At 48.9% G+C, this 14,080-nt stretch overlaps 1 long non-coding RNA gene across 2 annotated transcripts in view; it reads right to left on the reverse strand.

The window, feature by feature from the left end:
- LOC143834839 (uncharacterized) overlaps positions 1-14,080 on the reverse strand; it is a 55,477-nt gene that overhangs the window by 21,077 nt on the left and 20,320 nt on the right. The window lies entirely within an intron of this gene.

A 14,080-nucleotide genomic window follows, 5' to 3' on the forward strand; every position in this document is an offset into this window, starting at 1 on the left:
CTGTTGCTTCTTGACCTGCATATAAATTTCTCAAGAGACAAATAAGATGCTCTGGTATTCCCATCTCTTTAAGAACTTGCCACAATTTGTTGTGCAATCAAAGGCTTTAGCATAGTCTATGAAGCAGAAGTAGATGTTCTTCTAGAACTCCCTAGCTTTTTCCATGATCCAGCGTATGTTGGCAATTTGATCTCTAGTTCCTCTGCCTCTTCGAAATCCTGCCTGTACTTCTGGAAGTTCTCGGTCCACATATTGCTGGAGCCTAGCTTGTAGGATTTTGAGCATAACTTTGCTAGCATGAGAAATGAGTGCAAAGGTGCGGTAGTTTGAACATTCTTTGGCATTGCCCTTCTTTGGGATTGGAATGTAAACTGACCTTTTCCAATCCTGTGGCCATTGCTGAGTTTTCCAAATTTGCTGGCATATTGAGTGTAGCACTTTTACTGCATCGTCCTTTAAGATTTTGAATAGTTCAACTGGAATGCTGTCACGACCACTAGCTTTATTGTTGCTCAGACTTCCTAAGGCCCATTTGACTTCACATTCCAGGATGTCTGGCTCCAGGTCAGTAACTACCCCATTGTGGTCATCAGGGATGTTAAGCTCGCTCTTGTATAGTTCTTCTGTATAATTTTGACACCTTTGCTTAATCTCTTCTGCTTCTGTGAGGTCCCTACCATTTTGGTCCCTCATCATACCCATCTTTGCATGAAACGTTCTCTTCATATCTCCAATTTTCTTGAAAAGATCTCTGGTCCTCCCCATTCTATTGTTTTCTTCTATTTGTGTGCACTGTTCATTTAAGAAGGCATTCTTATCTCTTCTAGCTTTTCTCTGGAATTCTGCATTCAATTGGGTGTATCTTTCTCTTTCTCCCTTGCCTTTCACTTCCCTTCTCTCCTTAGCTATTTGTAAAGCTTCCTCAGACAGCCATTTTGATTTCTTGCATTTCTTTTTCTTTGGGATGGTTTTAGTTGCTACCTCTTGTACAATGTCACAAACCTCCGTCCATAGTTCTTCAGGCACTCTGTCTATCAGATCTAATTCCTTAAATCTATTTGTCACCTCTACTGTATATTCATCGGGGATATGATTAGTTCATACCTGAGTGGCCTAGTGCTTTTCTCTACTTTCTTCAATTAAAGAACTGGGACTTAGCCCTAAAGCTGAGTGAGCCTTCTCACCTTCCCTGTTGTGGGAATAAAATTCAGGGGAGAGCTGCCCACCAAAGCTGCCTTCCACAAAGATTACCATCAAACCAGCGCAAAATTTCTCCTTGCCCAAGAACCCCTTCCTGAATGAAAAGGCAAAGAAAAGACCACCACATTCCCTTACGCTGAGTCAAAATGATTGTTTCCTTGTTGTATTTCCACTGGTGCATTGCAACTAGCTTTAAGGTATTATAATATACTAGAATTAAAGCCCATTTATAAAAATGGGCAAACAACGGGCTGGGGAGAAGTGTGGGTGGGTCCCCGAAGCGACGGGCGGCGTCAGCGCGCGAAGGGTGCAGGCGGCGATGGCCACACAGGCGGCGGCCGCGTGTGCAGGTGAGGTGGCAGTGTTGGCGGCGGCAAAAGAGAACAGCAGGAGCGTTGAAGCAGTGGGGAAGGGTCATCCGTCGTCGTCAGTAAATGGGGCATGTCCGGCGGTGGATGGCCAGGCCACGGTGTTGTTGTTAGCGGCGGCTGTAGAGCAGGGAGGTCCCTCCCCGGGCATGGACTCTTGTTGGGTGGAGGGAAATCAGCTGCTTTCCCGGGGAACCGCACCATGGCGTGACCCTCCTCCCCGGCAGCCACCCCCATACCCGGCCAAAATCCCTAGGTGGACTTCGATGCGGCGGCCCTGTTCTTTTCCCGGCGGAGAGGACTCACTGTTCGGAGACTGGCGAGGCGAGGACGGCTGCCTGGGAGGACGGGAGACTCAGTGGAGCGCTGTTCCAAAGATGGGCCAAGTAGTGGCTCCTGATTCGCTCCTCCGAGTTTTTATCACGGACAGCGCCCGCCCCCTTTCGCCTTTAGCCCTTAGCCTTTTATTTATACCACTCCACTGGAGTGGTGTGAAGATAGGGATTGAAAGTGCTAGGCATTGCCCCTCAACCTTGCGCAACCAGAACTGACCTAAACAATTTTATGTCTCCACTTGTGCATTGCTGGATCTGAGCCCAGGGAATCCCCAGTTCCTATACAAGTGCTTCTACCTTCTTAGCACCAACATCTGCAAGATATATTTGAACGCCAGCTGCCTGTCAATCAACTATCAGCTTCCATGAAGACAGAAGGGTTTTCACCTTGGCCTAGATGTTCTGTGTTGACTTCTGCAGTCCTGGAGGGCAGATATAGAAGAATTCCTCTTGCAAAGAGACTCTGTTCCTGCCCTCTAAAAGAACTTGAGACAACAGAGCACATTCTCCTCCACTGCCTGCTTTATGATCAAGCACACTCCAAACTTATTCACTCACTAATTGACATGAAGCCACATCAAACCAATGCAGAACGGATTAGAGAACTTCTCGATGAAACGCCTCTCAGAGCTCTCTCAGACTCACCAACCTCACAGGTTGTCTGTTGTGGGGAGAGGAAAGGGAAAAGTGATGGTAAGCCGCTTTGAGACTCGTGTGGCCTGCTGCGTGACCTTGGGCCAGTCCCAGTTCTCTCAGAACTCTCTCAGCCTCACTGCCCTCATAGGGTGCCTGTTGTGGGGAGAGGAAGGGTAGGCGAGTGTAAGTCAATTTGAAACGCCTTTGGATATTTAAAAGCAGGGTATTAAAAATCAGCTCTTCTCCTCTTCTTCTTGCCTGGGTGGCCCCATTTGCAAAGATCTGAACCGTCAACGAGAGGAAGAGAAATCTGTGCAAGCGCCTCCATAGCAGCTGGTGCCGGAGTTCATTTCTGGTTTCACAGCAATCACTGGGAGGGCCCCATCTGATGATCTCAGCATACCGAAGATTCAGATGGGAGAGAAACAAACTTCCCTTTCAATTCCCACTAGTCCGGAGCCTCCGGGTTGTCCAGATAATGAATTAGCAGTCCCGGTTCCCATTCTCTCCCCCTTTCCTTTCTTTTCCTTCCCTTTCTTTTCTCATCATAGTTCTATCTGTTCCTGTCTGTGCAAGACTGAACATTAAAAAAAAGAGAGACCTCAGCATTAAGTTACGGTTATAAATAAGTCGAGATTGAGCCAAGGAAATCAAGTCATCAATCTTTCGGGCTCAGGGAGAACTCAGAGCATCCCCTCTGACTTGGGAGGAGGGGCAGATCCCTCCCCCCCAGTCCAAAATGTTTTCCTCTTTGCTGCCTTTTGCTTGCCTCTCAGTTCGGTTTGACAAGGAGAAGACTGAAAAGGAATTCAGATAACGGAGCATGCCCAGATAGCTGGACAACTTATGGTTGGCGTCTCTGCCCTTGCTCTGTTCTTGGCGGGATTGTTTGTGTTGATGCCGCTCGGTCGTGGGGCAAACTACAAAGAGAATGTAAGCCTTTGAACTTGCTACCTAAAAGAATGTGTCGGGGGCCAGAAAGGGCCTGGCAGTGTCCCGGCACAGCCGCTGCCATGCATAATCGGTCACTGGATCCCTATTAAATTTTCTCAGCCAGCAAAGAAGAGTCACCGCCAAGTAACTGAACTGGCCTGCTTGTAAGTAGTTCCGTGGCACATTACAGACTATAAACATTTACTCCAGGAGGAGCATTCGTCAGTCGCAGCTCAGATTGGAAGACATCAGCCATGATTCATGAAAGCCTATATCAAAATGAACATTGTCCATCTGGGCTTCTGCTTTATTTTGTCACTAGCAAGAAAGCCCATTGCAACCAGGAATGCAATGGGCACTAGGACCCAGGGGACACCGGAAGGTGCAGATCTATCTCTGTGTCACTTGGTGTGCCATGCAGCAGGAGGCATAGCAGGTAATTAGGGCTCATTCTTAGGAGGGAAGCAGGGCTGGTATGCAGTTTGGGGCAGCTCTCTGTCTCTGTCTCTGTCTCTGTCACTCTCTCCCTCTGTCGCAGCAGAGGCGGCTCTCTCTGTGTCTCTCTCTCAATGGCAGCAGGAGCCATATCAGGTAATTAGGGCTCGTGCTTAGGAGGGAAGCAGGGCTAGTCAGCAGCTCTCTCTGTGTCTTTCTCTGCCTCCCTCACAGCAGGAGCGATAGGAGGGAATGAGGGCTTGTGTTCAGTCTGGCAGGGCTCTGTGTGTCTCTCTCTGTCTCTGTCGCATCTGAGAGGAAGGTGGCTACAGTCCAGGGAGGGATGGAAAGAGGGGGCTGTAGGGGCAGGGCCAATCAGGGTGCAGGTAGTGCTGCTGACTACACCTTGATTGGCCCTATTACAACTTGGACAGCCAGACACGTTCCAACCCCCAAGCTGTTTCACAAATATATAGAGCAGGGGTCGTCAACACCTGGTTCTCAGCCTGGTACAGGGCCGCAAAGGCCTTGGTACCGGGCTGCTGGCAGCCACGCCTGCCTCTCCCCCCCCCCCCCGCAGCGAGAAGCTCGCCAGGCCCCGAAGTGGGAAGAGAATCATAGAATCATAGAGTTGGAAGGGGCCATACAGGCCATCTAGTCCAACCCCCTGCTCAACGCAGGATCAGCCCAAAGCATCCTAAAGCATCCAAGAAAAGTGTGTATCCAACCTTTGCTTGAAGACTGCCAGTGAGGGGGAGCTCACCACCTCCTTAGGCAGCCTATTCCACTGCTGAACTACTCTGACTGTGATAAATCTTTTCCTGATATCTAGCCTATATCGTTGTACTTGAAGTTTAAACCCATTACTGCGTGTCCTCTCCTCTGCAGCCAACGGAAACAGCATCCTGCCCTCCTCCAAGTGACAACCTTTCAAATACTTAAAGAGGGCTATCATGTCCCCTCTCTACCTCCTTTTCTCCAGGCTGAACATTCCCAAGTCCCGCAACCTGTCTTCATAGGGCTTGGTCCCTTGGCCCCAGATCATCTTCGTCGCTCTCCTCTGTACCCTTTCAATTTTATCTATGTCCTTCTTGAAGTGAGGCCTCCAGAACTGCACACAGTACTCCAGGTGTGGTCTGACCAGTGCCGTATACAATGGGACTATGACATCTTGTGATTTTGATGTGATGCCCCTGTTGATACAGCCCAAAATGGCATTTGCCTCTGGCATGCTAGCGGATGCAAACGCGCATGTGCTGAGCTGCCGCATGTGCGTGTTAGCGCCCCCTGCTGGCAAAAACGTGCACGCGTGGCTACTCTGAGCATGCGCATTAGGGCCACCTGCTGGTGAAAACGTGAATGCGCAGCACCCGGTCCGGCAGCTCTCCCCCATACCCGGAGGCAGTCCTCAACTGGAAAAAGGTTGGGGACCGCTGATGTAGAGGAACCATGGATACGGATAACACATGATCACATGATCTCAGTCCCACCCTCTGTGAATTCTATGCAAGTCCAACCATATCAGAGATCAAACTGACCATCCCTCCTCAATAACTTCAGGAGCTCCCTGGGCAAAGAAATAACAATAAAACAATCAGACATGGATGTCTGTTCAAACTTGTAGTCAAATGTTACATCGAGGAGTAGGCCTGGGCAGGAACTGGCAAATTTCGGTTTGGAGTTCAGGGTGTTCCTGAACCAACCACCCCGAACCCAGCAACCATCCTAAAATGAACCAATCTGGGCTGTGCCAGTCCATATAGCTTCTCTTTGATTTGAAGCGGTGGAAAGTGAAACAGCATGCTGAAATGGCTTACAGCCACGGAGGAGAGGTGCACTCGTCCCACTTTCAGCCAAAAATGACTGGAAGCCATTTCAGCTATCATGGAATTTCCGCACATCAGTAAAAATACCGTTACTCCAGCTGAATGGCACAGTGTTAAATATTATCGCACCTCCCGGCCCCTCCTCACCTTTTTGCTGTCTCACCTTTGTCGCCTTTTTGCGCTTCTCACCCACCACATCGGCTGCTGGAAATAGTGGACGAGAGCAAAGTGCTTTACACACCACTCTCTTCTGCCTGTCAATCAATCCAGGCAGCCAACCCCCTTTCTCCATGTTTTAAAGGTCCCGCGATGCCTGCTTTTTTTTTAAAACTATGGTTCTCCATTTAAATGCCCATGGATATTACTTTTAAAAATTAATCTCATCTTTGATATTTTCTTTTGGGGAGGGGGGGACATTAGAGAGGCATGCTTTCTGTTACAACTTTATTTCTGGCACTGTCTGCATATTTGTCCACATAGCCATCTAGGACAGGGGTCCATCTAGGACAGGGGTCATCAAACTGCGGCCCTCCAGATGTCCATGGACTACAATTCCCATGAGCCCCTAACTGGAGAGTGGTTAGATGGCAGGATGCGAAAGCTCATGGCCACAATAATTTGTCATTGGTCTGAAAGGTTCTGTTGGACTCAAGATGTGCTGGAGACGGGTTACACTAGAACATCTGTACTGTTATTCCAGTGAGCACCCAATGCTAAGGTGACCAGATTTTAACATTGGTAAAGCGGTACACCATTGTCTGGGGGGGGTTCTTGATTTAAAATTTGGTCTATACGGAGCAACAAAAATTTTCATAGAATGCATAGAACGCAAAAATAGTATTGCAATATCTATTTTTTTACTTGCAACACAAGTATAATTTGCCAGGTGCCCCCAAATGTCCCTCCAAAAGTGGGACAATCTGGTCACCTTACCCAATGCACAAGGTAAGCTCATGGGCCAACTTAAGGTAACCAAGTGACAAAATGATTTGCCCCCAACTTATGCAACCTAGCCCATAAAGGGGTTGGTGGGAGGAAAACAAGTACGTGCACTAACCAGCACAAGCAGTATGGCAAAGAGACGCCCCAGGTAGCCCCAGGAGTGGTGCGAAGAGGAGGAGACTTCCTGCCCCAGAATTCCTTTCCCCCCACGTCCATTCTTTCAGCAGTCAGGCTGAATTCAGCCGCTCGCAAAGGAGCCTTTCAGCCGTCAGCTGCGGATGTGAGACTCTCCTGCAGCGGGGCTTAGGGGCAGCAGCAAAGTAGGATGCCGGAGCGAAATAGACGGCGGGGTGGCTGTGTAGGTGGCCGAGGGAGTGAATTGGAAGTTGGAATCCAGGGGGAAAACATGGAGGAGAAGGTGCCACAATGTGCTGCTCCCCTGGGCAATAACTGTCAGGGTTGCGCAGCAAAGCAGAGGGGGAAAAGACGTGGAACCCCCCCCCCCATGGGCAAGAAGTTCCGTGAACCCACCTCTGGATGGACCTCCCCAAGCCTTTCCTCCCCAGGCATTCAAAGTGGGCTCAATGCCGCAGCCAGCTGGTAGGCTCCCGTCCTCTTTACCGGGCGAGGCCGTGCACACACGCAGGCTGCTGTCTTGGGCTAATTTGGGGGGGGGGGAGGCAAGACCATGGCGGCCATTTGAGTGGGAGGAGGGGAGAGGTCTTTTCCTCTCTCATGCGTCGGCAAAGCGGTCATCTTGTTCTCGTGCTCTCGGCAGGCCGCAGTCTGTGCTTGTTTGTGGCATGCTGTATTTGCCTAGCCCCGGTGAAGGCAGCGGGGTGGGGGCATGTTGGGCTCGGGGCTGGCATGCTCCGGGTCAGCTGAGGGCAGCCACCTGGGATTTGGGCTGCTGGCTACCGCGGCCACTGACTCCTGAGCGCCGCCGCAGTCTCCATCATGTGCAGTGCGGCGGAACAACCCTAAGCCGGCTCAGCAGCCTCCTTGTGGCCACATGAGACGGTGGCACGGGCTCGACATTGGCACCACATGCCGTCGCAGTCAGCTCAGCGATGGTAGCGCGGCCACCTCTAAGATGGCACTGCTGCCGCGGGCTCCTCCTTGATGGCACCACCTGGGTGGATCAGCGGAGCATCACTGATGTGATGGCCATGGCAGCCCACCACTTCTGCTGGCACAGTGGCGAGTGGTCGGCCACGCAGGGTGGTAGGTGTAGGGGCAGGATTTGAGCTCGGACACTGTCTGGGGGCCGGACACACTCCACCCCCTGGCCAGTTTCGTAAATATTAAGCAGAACCCATGGATAAGATGATTTGATTTCTACACCACTGCTCACAGTGAACTGGCTCGTGGCGGCTTACAGCATATATATAAAAACTTAATTATATAAAAATCTGACAACAATGAAATCCCCGAATCTTACCCCAATAAAATAAAATACAAATGAGCAATAAACTACGATAGGACAAGATGGCGGTACAACTAGGAAATGTCCCCGGCCTCCAATGCAGTTGATTCAGTGGGCTGGAGTGGCTGGGGAGATGGAACGCAGCAGGCTATAGGGTCTATAGCAGGGGTAGTCAAACTGCGGCCCTCCAGATGTCCATGGACTACAATTCCCAGGAGCCCCCTGCCAGCGAATGCTGGCAGGGGGCTCCTGGGAATTGTAGTCCATGGACATCTGGAGGGCCACAGTTTGACTACCCCTGGTCTATAGGGTCTAATACCCAAGAACAGGGGGGGAGTGGAGGGGGGGGGTTGAAATTCCCTGGTACTCATCGTGTCCGGCCTCAACCAAACGCCTGGCGGAAGAGCTCCCTCTGCTGGCTGGCTGGTGCTTGCTCTCCAGTAGCTCGCGCTAAATAGGTTGGGGAATCCACTTTATGTGATTCTCCAACTAGCGCTTTAAAATGGAGGATGGAGCCGTCCGGTGACTGCCCAGATGCTGGATGTTGTCGACGTCATATGGAGGGGCCGTAATATAATGGCTACGTGAGGTAAGCATTTCACTACATTTAGCGGGTGCAGAAATGCCCTCAATTTTGCTCCCTGCCGCTGCATGCGTACCCATCTGCTGTCAGCCCAAAATGGATGCCAGCTGAACCCAGAAAGGGACAAAGGTCTGTGAACTGTTTGGGGGAGGGATTTCCCAGAACCTCAGTTTGGGAGGTACAAACCAGGGCATTTTGTAGGATAATTTGGTTCATAACCTGGTTCATGCCCATCCCTATTGGGAAGTAACCTCTAAAAAACCTTCAAAAGTATTATTTCTGCCCTGCCCAATTCCAGACACTGCTAGGGCTTCCTTCCTGCACTGTTTTCACCAGGCTAGGATGCGGATTGTTTCTGACTTCCTGCGGCTCTGTGAGCATGAAGTGCCTCCTTTCTCCTCACGTCACTTGTCATTGTGCAGGACACCATAGTCACAGTTGCAGGTGGGGAGAAGCCAGGCCAGGCCCACCCGGTTCTACCCTTCTCGATGGCCCAGGTCCAACATAGGCACCCTGGATGCCACTAAAACACTGAAGGGAAGAGAAAAATACCGTATAACATTCTTATTGTCCTGCCTCAAAAAGGATATTGCAGAACTGGAAAAGGTGCCAAGTGATTAAGGGGTTGGAGGAATTTCCTTGCAAACAAAAGTGATGACATTAGCAGCTCCTTAGAGAACAGACGACTTGCAGGGGAACATGACATAATTTCACGTATAAGGACACATTCCATGCAATCAATGAGCTCCAGTTTGGTATGTGAACATCAATGCTAATTTTTTTTTAAATCACTTATCTTTAGGAAGCCACAACTTTGCAACAGTCACATATGAATGCACCTTTGGAATTTTTGCAAAAATGGTCAAAGAACTGGAACATCTTCCCTGTGATGATAAGACATGAAAGAGATTAGGGCATTTTTGTTTAGAAACTGCTGACCAGGGGCATAATTGTTATTGTTAGGTGCCAAGTCGTGTCCTACCCATCGCGACCCCATGGACCATGATCCTCCAGGCCTTCCTGTCCTCTACCATTCCCCGGAGTCCATTTAAGTTTGCACCGACTGCTTCAGTGACTCCATCCAGCCACCTCATTCTCTGTGGTCCCCTTCTTCTTTTGCCCTCGATCGCTCCCAGCATTAGGCTCTTCTCAAGGGAGTCCTTCCTTCTCATGAGGTGGCCAAAGTATTGGAGTTTCATCTTCAGGATCTGGCCTTCTAAGGGACAGGGGCACAATAGAGGTTTATAAAATTATGCTTGGTGTAGGCGAGAGGAATAGAGAGAATTTTGTTCCCTTCTCTTCTCCATAATCCTCGGGGCAATCTGAGGAAACCGATGGACAACAGATTCAGAACAGTCCATATAAGACATGGAAAAATTCTTGTGCTCAGAAAAAGGTGTGGATACTGTATGACGTTTTCTATTCATTTATATTTCTATCTCTACTTCATTGTCTACTTTCTGGTGTTGGTTTGCAGGGGGGGGGGACCTTTGTATTGATAAGAATAGAAATGATAACAACTGCTTGTGTTAACAATAAGGAGGTGAGTTCTCAGAGTCTCTTTTTACAAGTGGAGAACGGAAGGCTTTTTCAGCACCTATAGCAGGGGTAGTCAAACTGCGGCCCTCCAGATGTCCATGAACTACAATTCCCAGAAGCCCCTGCCAGCGAATGGGGGAAAGGGGCTGTTTGGGAGCATGCTAACGGCTGCCCATTGGCTGCATGACGGCCAGGGGCGGGACGAGCTTGGCAATAGCGCTTCCTTTCTAGCGATTTCTGCCGAGACCGGAAGCCTGTGGGAAACGCTACAAAACGCAACTGGATTCCACTACAAAGGCAGGTATGCATAACGACGAATTCCACTATTTTAAATGGCGATTTTTCATTCAGTGACCAATTTGCTACAAAGATCCCGGTGCGTAAAGCCCCTAAGAGTTGACCAGAAGCTAAGGCAAACAGGTGACTGAACAGGAAGCTAAACAGCACAAACAGGTGTGGAGATGTATCTTCTTGCCTTTGTTAAATTATTATCCTGTAACTTCTGGGTATTTTAAGGCATTAACTCCTAAGGCGGATGGGCATAGCCTGTAAACCCTTGTCTCTCAGACAAAGGGAGGGGAACTGAGGTAATGTGGTCACGAAAAGGGTAGGAACGGGGTTTGAAGCTAGTTTTTCATATAATTTTTAAATTTATTAAACATTTATCAGGTGATATGACCACATATAGTCCCTACATGATCATGTGAACCTCCCTCCCCCTCCCAAAATGGCCAGTGATGTGTCCAGAGCAGGGGTAGTCAGACTGCGGCCCTCCAGATGTCCATGGACTACAATGCCCAGGAGCCCCTGCCAGCGAATGCTGGCAGGGGCTCCTGGGAATTGTAGTCCATGGACATCTGGGGGGCTGCAGTCTGACTACCCCTGGTCCAGAGGGTGTAGGAAGGGGAGTGGCTCCCGGGGTGGGCGTGTCCACAGCTCTGCTTCCCAACCCTATTCTGCATAATTGTGCCACTTCTGGGGTTTCTCGGAGCCTGAAGAAGGTTTCAGGGGTAAAAAAAGTCGAGAAAGGTTGGTCTACAGTATTTCAGTTTTTAAGATACCCCAGGCAACTCAAAATTACTGTTACAGCAGGACCACTATACCACACTGTTCTATTTGCTTTTAAACTGTAAAAAAAAAAAATGCGGTTAGAGGGTTGGGCTAGGATCCAAGAGACCCAGGTTCAAATTCAGCCAAGAATCCTCAGGGGCTAGTCATGTTTGGTTGTGAGGTCAAACGTACAGGACAGGATAACTGAGTGGAGGAAGCATGAGATAAAAAGGCTCGCGAGATAGAGGCTCTCATGCAAAAGAGCTGGGTTTGGTGTGTCTAACAATCCTAGCAAGTACTACTGTGGAACCTGGACTTAGTGCAGATGGGGATGGCATGTCCTCCACAGACGGCGGGTTGCAACCAGGCAGTTTCCCACTCCCGCAAGGCCCTTCCACCTGACAAACAGAACATCCCTTCCTTTCCCCATCGCGGGAGACTGTTCTCCCTGGAATGCTGCTTCGAAGGAATGGGGGGGGGGGGGGGGCTCGAAAATGGCATGGGAGCCAAATGGAGGGTCAGCAGCAGGAAGAAAGGAAGGAAGTGGTGGAAATGACTCCACGCATTCATGGAAAATTTAATTTGGATCCCCCCCCCAAGAACTTGCTCCTCTTTAGCGCCCCCCCCCCCCAATTTCAGCAGCAAGGAGAAGTCACGCCTCTAGCCGAGACCTTCAAAGACTTTATAGGACTTTATACTTGGGAAAGTGGCTGCTTCAAAGATTTTTGTTCGGGTTTGGGGATCTTGATTAGTGGGAGCAACCAGACTGAGGGAGGAGGGGCCCCCCACAGTGGAAAGGGGTGTCACTCCGAGTACCCTTAAAAAGGGGGAAGGAGGAAAGAGGCTATGCGGGGGTGGGGGGTGGGGAAGGCACAGGGCGGGCTCTTGGAAGTGCAGAGCCCGTAGCACATGCTGCATGGATAAACCGACTCTGAATCAAATTTTGCTTTTGTGTTTTGAATATTTTATTGAGTCAAATTTTCCTGCAATAAATGCCATAATAACTATTGGAAAAGGCCATGTCTGTTGTATGAAGAAGAGAAGAAGATCCTGCAGGGGGCATCGAGAAGACAATCAGTTAGAATAGTGAGGTTAGCAACTTCTTTCTCCTTTTAAGTGTCATTCCTTCTGGTCTGTTTCCAGAGTGCTGCTCTTAGAGCAATTTCCCTTCTTCTTGGAAGTGCCACACTCAGGGCCATTACGCAAAACTTAAATGTAGCCAAATTCTTACCTTTTGTAAATGCTATTAATTTAACGTTCCACATGATGTCGCAAACAAACTGCAAAACTCCCGCCAAACTCCAGCAACAATCGGATTTTATAGTGCTGAGGGAAAAATCAGGAAAAGTGGATTCCCCCTGAAAAAAAGCTCTACACTTCTGAGCACAAGCTGCAACACATCAGTGAAAAACTTGTGCATTCTCAAAATAGCAGTAGAAAGAATGTCCCTCCCTAGCTCTCGCCCCCGAGCTTCTGGAGACGCGATTGCCATTTCCCCCCCCCCTTAAACCGGCAAAAACAACGAATAAGCGAGGCTTCTTCAGCTGAAGTCCCTCCACAGAAGTGCTTAACAGTAAAAGAAAGCTCCCCTCTGCAATTGTCTTTAAAGTTTCCGAGCACAATACAGCCCCCTGTTCCACACTACCCATAATATCGGCCACAAATTGCACCCATCCGGGAGGAGGAGGATTTTTTTTTACTTGAAAAGCGTGTAAACAATTAAGTGCCAACTCCTACCCCAGCGAAAACGGTCTTTCTGAGACATTGAATGAACAAATATTCATTGCTACTGGTGTTTTGGGGTTTTTAAAAAACAGTTTGTAAAGGGAAAGGGGCTTTTCAGGAGCACGAACACAACAGTTCATTGGCTGTTCTGTTTGATTGATGGCTAGGGGTGGGAAGCGCGGGGTAAATATCGCTTCCTTTGTTGCGATTCCAGCAAGACCAGAAACCTGTGGGGAATGAATAGACCGCTACTGGGACTTCAATAGTCCGCTAGAAATGAAGGTATAAGGAATGATGAAATTCCACTATTAAAGATAGCGTTTCTGCATTTAGCAACATTGGTCATTGTGCGGAATGGCTTCAGTCTTGCCCTCTCTCTCAGCTAGAGATGTCGTTAGGAACCTATCTCTGTCTCTCCTCTTTCCAGGCAAGTATATTAGTTCCTAAATAAACCTTATCTATTTTTCAATCAGGTTGTGCACTGTTGCTGTGTTAATTACACTGCCAACAAAAACACAGTGTGTATGATAAAAAAAAACAATCAACAGTCACACAAAGGAGGTGAACCAAAACGAGATGGTTAAAAAAGGAATCCCGTTGGCTATTGCATCCCTTCTGTAACACAGAGAGGTGCTGAATCACCACAACACTTGTTTTGCCTTCTTCCGACATCTCCAAATGTGTCATTCCCATCACCTGGACTACAAAATGGAGTTGACAGTTGCATGTGTTGACTTTGAACGAGTGTTGACTTGCTTTTGCAACCCCGAAAACACTGTAGCTCAGCGACTATCTGTACAGGAAAGGCGAATAAGGTATCCATGCAGAGAGATCACCAGCTCATGATAATGAAATAGGGCAAGCACAAACTTACAAAAGTAGAAGGTAAACAGGAGTGGAACAAAGGCCATGTGTGTGCGATCTTTTAAAAATGGTTTATTTCCTTGTTGGAAAATGCCCATCTGCTGCTACCTTCCTGTCACTTGAATAACTTGCATGTCAGGTGGACATGATGAGAGGCCTTACAGAAAAACGTCTCCACAAAGCTTTTGACAGTAAATTACGCCACAGATTTATTGGCG

The sequence above is a fragment of the Paroedura picta genome, chromosome 4 (genome assembly GCF_049243985.1).
Source record: "Paroedura picta isolate Pp20150507F chromosome 4, Ppicta_v3.0, whole genome shotgun sequence".
Lineage (NCBI taxonomy): Eukaryota > Metazoa > Chordata > Lepidosauria > Squamata > Gekkonidae > Paroedura > Paroedura picta.